A 6,853-nucleotide genomic window follows, 5' to 3' on the forward strand; every position below is an offset into this window, starting at 1 on the left:
GGCCCTACCCCGGGGGTCACATGGGTTATGAATATAGACTTATCTAAGGAATATCTTCTTGTCCAGAACGATGAGTCCTGGGGCTTTGATACATGTATTTAGTATGTAGCATCTCTATTGGGCCTCTAAAAAGATTGTTCAGATTACCCCCCTAGGATATAATATGGCCGCCCTGTGGTGTCACATTGTTTCTATAGACTTATATAGGGAAGAACTTTGAAAATCTTCTTGTCAAAAACAAAAAGGCCTAAGGCTTGGATATTTGGTATGTAGCATCCTATAGTGGGCCTTCTACCAAGATTGTTCAAATGACACCCCCTAGGGTGAAACATGCCCCAGTCCAGGGTGAGGAACATGGTTTATATAGATTTGTATAGGAAAAAAATCTTTAAAAATCTTCTTGTCTGAAACCACAAGATCTAGGCTTTTGGTATTTGGTATGAAGCATTGCCTTATGGTTCTCTATCAAGATTGTTAATCCCCCCGCCACAAGCGGTGGGTGTTATAGGAATGGTCTCCGTCCGTCCTTATGTCCGTTACACTATTGTGTCTGCTCCATATTTCCTAAACCTCTTGAAGGATTTTCATGAAACTTAGGTCAAATGATCACCCCATCAAGACGATGTGCAGAGCCTATGAGTCAGCAGTGCTGGCTCAAGGTCACAACCAACTGAAGGTCAAAGGTTTGAGCCTTCCATTTTCTGTCCGCTCTATATCTCCTAAACCCTTGAAGGATTTTCACCAAACTTGGGTAAAAATGATCAACTCATCAAGACGATTTGCAGAACCTATGAGTCAGTCATGCTGGCTCAAGGTCAAGGTCACAACTGAGGGTCAGAGGTTTGAGTCTTCCACTTTGTGTCTGCTCTATATCTCCTAAACCCCATGAAGAATACTCATCAAACTTGGGTCAAATGATCACCTCATCAAGGCGATGTGCAGAGCTGATGAGTCAGCCATGCCGGCTCAATGTCAAGGTGACAACTCAAGGTCAAATTTTTTAGACTTCCATTTCTTGTCCGCCTTATATCTCTAAAACCCCTTCAAGGAATTTTATAAAACATGGATCAAATGATCACCTTATCAAAACGATGTGCAGAATTTATGAGTCAGCCATGCTGCCTCAAGGTCAAGGTCACAGCTTAGGGTCAAATGTATGAGCCTTCCATTTTGTGTTCACCCTGTATCTCCTAAAAACTTTGAAGGATTTTCATCAAACTTGGGTCAAATGATCACCTCATCAAGAGCTCATGAGTCAGTCATGTCAACTCAAGGTCAAGGTAACAACTCAAGGTCATAGGTTTGAGCTCTGTATCTCCTAAACCTCTTGAAGGATTTTCATGAAACTTTGGTCAAATGATCACCTCATCAAGACGTTGTGCAGAATTCATGAGTCAGCCATATCATTTCAAGGTCACGGTCACAGCTAAAGGTCAAAAGTTTACCCTTTCACTATCCATAACAGTGGCGAGGGATTTAGCTGTCTTTCATTTTCACTTGTTCAAATTATTCCCCTTGGTTGAAAAGTGGTCCTGGCATGGTGTTCTATAGACATATGTAGGATAAAAATTGAAAAATCTTCTTGCTTGAAATTGCAAGGCCTATGCTTTTGATATTTGGTACATTGCATTGCCTAGTTGTGTACTACCAAAATTGCCCCTTGGGTGAAAGAGGCCCTGCCCTTGGGGTCCCAAGTTTTACATAGACTTACATAGGAAAAAACTCAAAAACTATTCTTGTCTGAAAGTTCAAAGCCTATGCCTTTGGTATTTTGTATGTATCATTGCCAAATTGATCTCTAACAGGATTGATCAAATTATGTCCCTCGGGTGAAGAGGCCCCATCCCAAGGGTCACTTGATACTGTGGAGCGGGTTGTATTCGGGGAGGTTTAATTTTTGCTATATTCGCGGTCAACATTGATAGCGCGAAATCTAGACACCGCGATTTTTGTTACCGCGAATGAATAAATTTTACCAAGGAAAATCACTCTATCACAAACTTTACTAATCAGCGTTACTGAATTTGTTTTTTTTTTGTTACTTTAAATTGTGTGCGTCAAATTGCAATGTACTGTGTCAGTGCTTGCGGATGGGTGGGGGTACATTTACCACCTTCAGTGATAGCTCTAGTGTTATATAAAAATAGTCGTATTTTGAAGAAAGAAATATGATACTTATAAAAGAACAACTATAATCGTTAACCAAGATAAAACTGTGATCTTCAAAATTGACACATTGGCTGTTTCATTTTAAAAGTTAAACAGATCTAACAAAAGACGATGACACCATTTGTTATCAGTTTGAATTGATACGATATGTCATTTTCAAAAATGCGACTTGGAGATATCGAAAATTGCTTTTTATCCATTTATTAAGATAATTATAAGTGGACCTCCGTGGCCGAGTGGTTAAGGTCGCTGACTTCAAATCACTTGCCCCTCATCGATGTGGGGTCGAACCTTACTCGGGGCGTTGAATTCCTTTTATGAGGAAACCATCCGGCTGGCTTACAGAAGGTCGGTAGTTCTACCCAGGTGCCCGCATGTGATGAAATAATGCACAGAGAGGCACCTGGGGTCTTCCTCCACAGTTAAAGCTGGAAAGTTGCCATATGACCTGTCATGTGTCGGTGCGATGTTGAATCCAACAACAAAAAAAAAATATTTAAATTTTTAAAACTGAAATATCAAATAGAACAAAATTTTATTAGTAACTAGTATATTTTCAAGGGAACGAAACTCGATGGTTCAATGAGAGACCGATTACGCTCTCCACAAAGGAGGTTTATATAAATCCTACTTTCATTCTCAATCTACCTTAACATTTGTGCAAGTATTATTAATTGCATGTCTAGGAAGAGTGTCCAACCTTTCTATTGTTTACAACAAAGGTTACTAATTCATGGTCGAAGTAGTTTCCGTGAAATTAAGACACCGTAAATTCAAAACTGTTCAAAAACCGCGAACATTTGGCACCATGAATATAACCAGCTATACAGTATCGAGGGGTAAGTGCCAGAAGGTGCTATTTACCACATTTTACGTTTTTCACTTTTTTGCATTTTCTGGTAGAGTTTTTCAAGCTGCAAATATTGCACTAATTTGCGTCATTATATCATATTTCTTACCTAAGTTATTTAATTGGGATCAAACCAGTCATTGCAGAATCTCTGTTAATAAGTTATGCCAAAAACAGTTTTCATTACATAGCACGTTATCAAAGTAAAATTACCTTGTTTGAAATGAACTAAAACAATCTATATACTAATAGCTGCTTTTGGCAGACTGCATTTTAAGGCTTCGGGAGGATTTTTGCAAAATCTATAACCTGATATGTAAAGATAGCACGTTTTAGCAGAGCAGTTTTCTACATATTATGCATTAACCCAACTGAGCCAGAAAAAGTCATGTAAAGATAAGACCTAAATCTTACTGATATTTTACAGAAGTGCAATAGCCATATTGTGCTATGTTATGATAGAAGATTCTGGTTGAAGGCCCGGTAATAAGATTGTTTGTCATTTGCATGTTAAGAAGCAGACATTCCACGATAGGTTTATTTGGCAGTGTTGACTTTTACTGTTTTTTCAATAATTAGGTGATGAAAACGGACTATCAAGTTTAGAGTGTGTGGCAGATATTGTATTTTGCACTGGAATGTTGAACATTATCCTGTTTAAATGTTTTAGAAAAAAGAGTGGAAGTTATTAAAAGTGAAGTAGACTTACTACTGTCAGCAAATGATCTTGGAAGACGAAAAATCAAACCTTATTAATTGTAACTGCTTTTTATAAGCTAGTTGGAAACATATTGGCAAAGATCCTTCACATTTATGACACTCTTGAAGAAAGAATGGAAATGTATATCGCCTTTGTGTTAAACTGGCATTATTCAGATTATGAAGGAATAGCTGTAGCTTGATTATGTGTCAGTGGCAGACCTTTTCCCATTAGTACTGGCTAATTACACAAAGCGCAATGTTATATTCTACACAAATAATGTTGAAGAGCCAGTCAGCACAATAAAACCACCCAAAAGTGATTTACTTGCCACTGCAGATAAAAGTAAGTGTAACTTCTATACATCCTTTCTGGAATTTTGGATCAGTTTGAAAGATAACTTTAAAATCCAGGCTCTAAAATATACTTTGCCTTGCCGTTACAAGATGAACAATTTGACTAACAGAAACAACAAATATACACCTACCACCAATGATAAATCAACACCACAGAAAAGAGCTACATCAAGAAAAAAGCAGTTTTTATAATGCCTGACGAGTTCCATACTAGAAAAGGAAAAGCAATACAAGAAACATGGAATGAATGTGAAAAAACGTTACAGGCTGTCAGGTGCAGAGTATAAATCAGCAGATGGAAAGCCAATCACCACCAGTTTAGCCAGTAGGCTATAGCAACTGCAGGCAAAATGTGACACAAAAGTTACATCAGAACAAAGGCAACAATTTAAATCAGTTTGGTCATTGGCAAATTATGATAGACAAAAAAAATGTTTGTCAACTGTAGAAGAGACAGACACTAAAACATATCAAAGCCAAATCAAAATGAAAACCGGTGTCAAGAAGAATTTCTTTCGAAACTGAAAATAAAGGTATTTAGTCTGTAAGACGTATTTTTAAAGAAAACTTCAATAGGTAAGGTATAACTATATTGATCATACGCTGAAGAACAAAAAGGACGGACATTTTACAGGAAGTGCTTAGAGAGGAAAACAAACCCTTATAACGTAATTTCTCAAAGTAGATGCAGTGAAAAAGCATACTAAATCTTTCCCACTCATAAGTTCACATTATGTACGAGAAGGGAAAAGGAGACAGTTCCTGGATTTGCATCTCACACTACCAAAATTGTATGACCTCTATCTGGAGGAGTAAAACAATTAAAACAAAGCCAGTTTTATTGGAAGGATACAGATTAATGTTGTACCTAAGAAGGACCAGTGCAACATATGTAATCAGTTTTACATGGCATGGCTAGACTGAATTATGATTTATGAACAAAATAATGCTTTTGACAAACCTAAGCGAAGAAAGAACCCAAACCAAAATGGCAAGCTCAATTACGTTTGCATTAAGGTTGCAGCGAGATTGCAGTTGCAATCTTAACAAGCATGCAGCAAGATTGCGATTGGAACTATCGCAACCATAATTTAAGCTTGCGCAAAGTAATTTGCACGCTTCCTGCAACCTATTTAAGATCTTGCAAGCTTTTAAGGTTGCGCATGCTTGCGACTGGAACCATAGCGATCTTAATTGCGAACTTGCAAGTTTACACAATCATAATAAAATTGCAAGCTTGCGCAATCTTGCAAACTCGCACAATCATAACAAGATTGTAAGCTTGCGCAAACTTGCAAGCTTACACACACACATATCAGTCTACTGAAAAACATTTGTGAGTCCCGTGCAACTTTGTAAACATAAAAAAGGTTGCGCAATCTGTCTTTCCAAACATTGTTTAGGTTTATGAGACAGTTTAAAATTTAATTATAAACAATTTTATAAAACAATATTTGTAGTGATCAGTAGATATTAAGACTCAACAATCAGGGACAATAGTTTTTAAAACAACATATTTTGACAAAAAATGTTTAATATTTGGTTTTATATATAACCTCCCTTTTATATGTATCAGTGAACTAAAAGAGTTTTAAAAAGGTTATAGGTTATGAATTTGAAAAACTGAAAATGTTTCCCTCCAGACGACAACAAGCAAATACTGTTGCCAGTTAAGTATCATTCAAAGCTATCTATTTCTGCCGCAAAGAAAAAGTATCTATCGCAACTATGCAAGAGTGGTAATATTCTTGAATATTTCCATGTATTACACGGCTTTAATTAACAGTAAAATCAGTACCTGAGATTGTTTACCAGAACCAAATGCTGTTCAAGATTCAAGCAATGACTCCAATAGTAACTTAACACTGAGAGTCAGATAAATTTACCACTATATTTAAATATGACTGACAATGTGGTTCCTAAGACTTAGCCGTCTCCTTTCCCTTGCATTTACGCTACGTTTCGCATCCATCCCATTCCCTTTACTTTTAGTAAGTTTTCGTGGCTCCTCTTTATTTTGGCAGCCGAATCCCAAGACGGTACTTGATTGTTTTTTCCTACTTGTGCGGGTGTGTTTGTAAGCTTGTGAGTCTATAACGGTGCCCTACTGTTTTCTTATGTGTTGCTTGTTCGTTTTTCTATGTTATTCAGTTGATCGTCGTTGTGTGTTTGTCTTTGGTACATGAGTGTCTGCGCTACTGTGGTTTAAGTTGTTTTTAAAGAACATGGCATTCCCTTGTATATTTGTCCTTGTTCAGCTTTCCCCCTATCGGATTCCTCCCCTACCCCCGAGCCAATTTCGACCCTTACCGTTTCCTTCCCCTTTATCAATATTTAGCTTATATTAATATGTACTTGTTGGATGTTTGAAGCAACCCGTCTGAAATATTTTTCCATTACAGCTTCTTTTTGTTGTGGGCCTACTATGTAAATGCGTGGCTCTGGGGCTGTGTTTTTGGTGCTCTGTGCTTTCGAGAAATCTACCCTTGCCTATTATCTTTTTTAGTGTGTGGCAATAATGATAGTTACATAGATTACACTCATAAGCATGTGTATCAAACTTTATATCTCTATTAATGCAGTGTTTATATTGCATAACATTACATTAATGTATTATGAAATACATAAACACATTACCTAAAACGTTGTAGATGATTCTTAATACATGATAAGACTAATAAGTCTAATAAGAGCTTAAAATGGAGCTATTTACATATAGGCTATTTGTGACATGAAAAGTCTTAAGCTAAGACAAAGAAAGCATCATGCCATAAGAAT

This window comes from Mercenaria mercenaria, chromosome 14 (genome assembly GCF_021730395.1).
Source record: "Mercenaria mercenaria strain notata chromosome 14, MADL_Memer_1, whole genome shotgun sequence".
In the NCBI taxonomy this organism is placed as follows: Eukaryota; Metazoa; Mollusca; class Bivalvia; order Venerida; family Veneridae; genus Mercenaria; species Mercenaria mercenaria.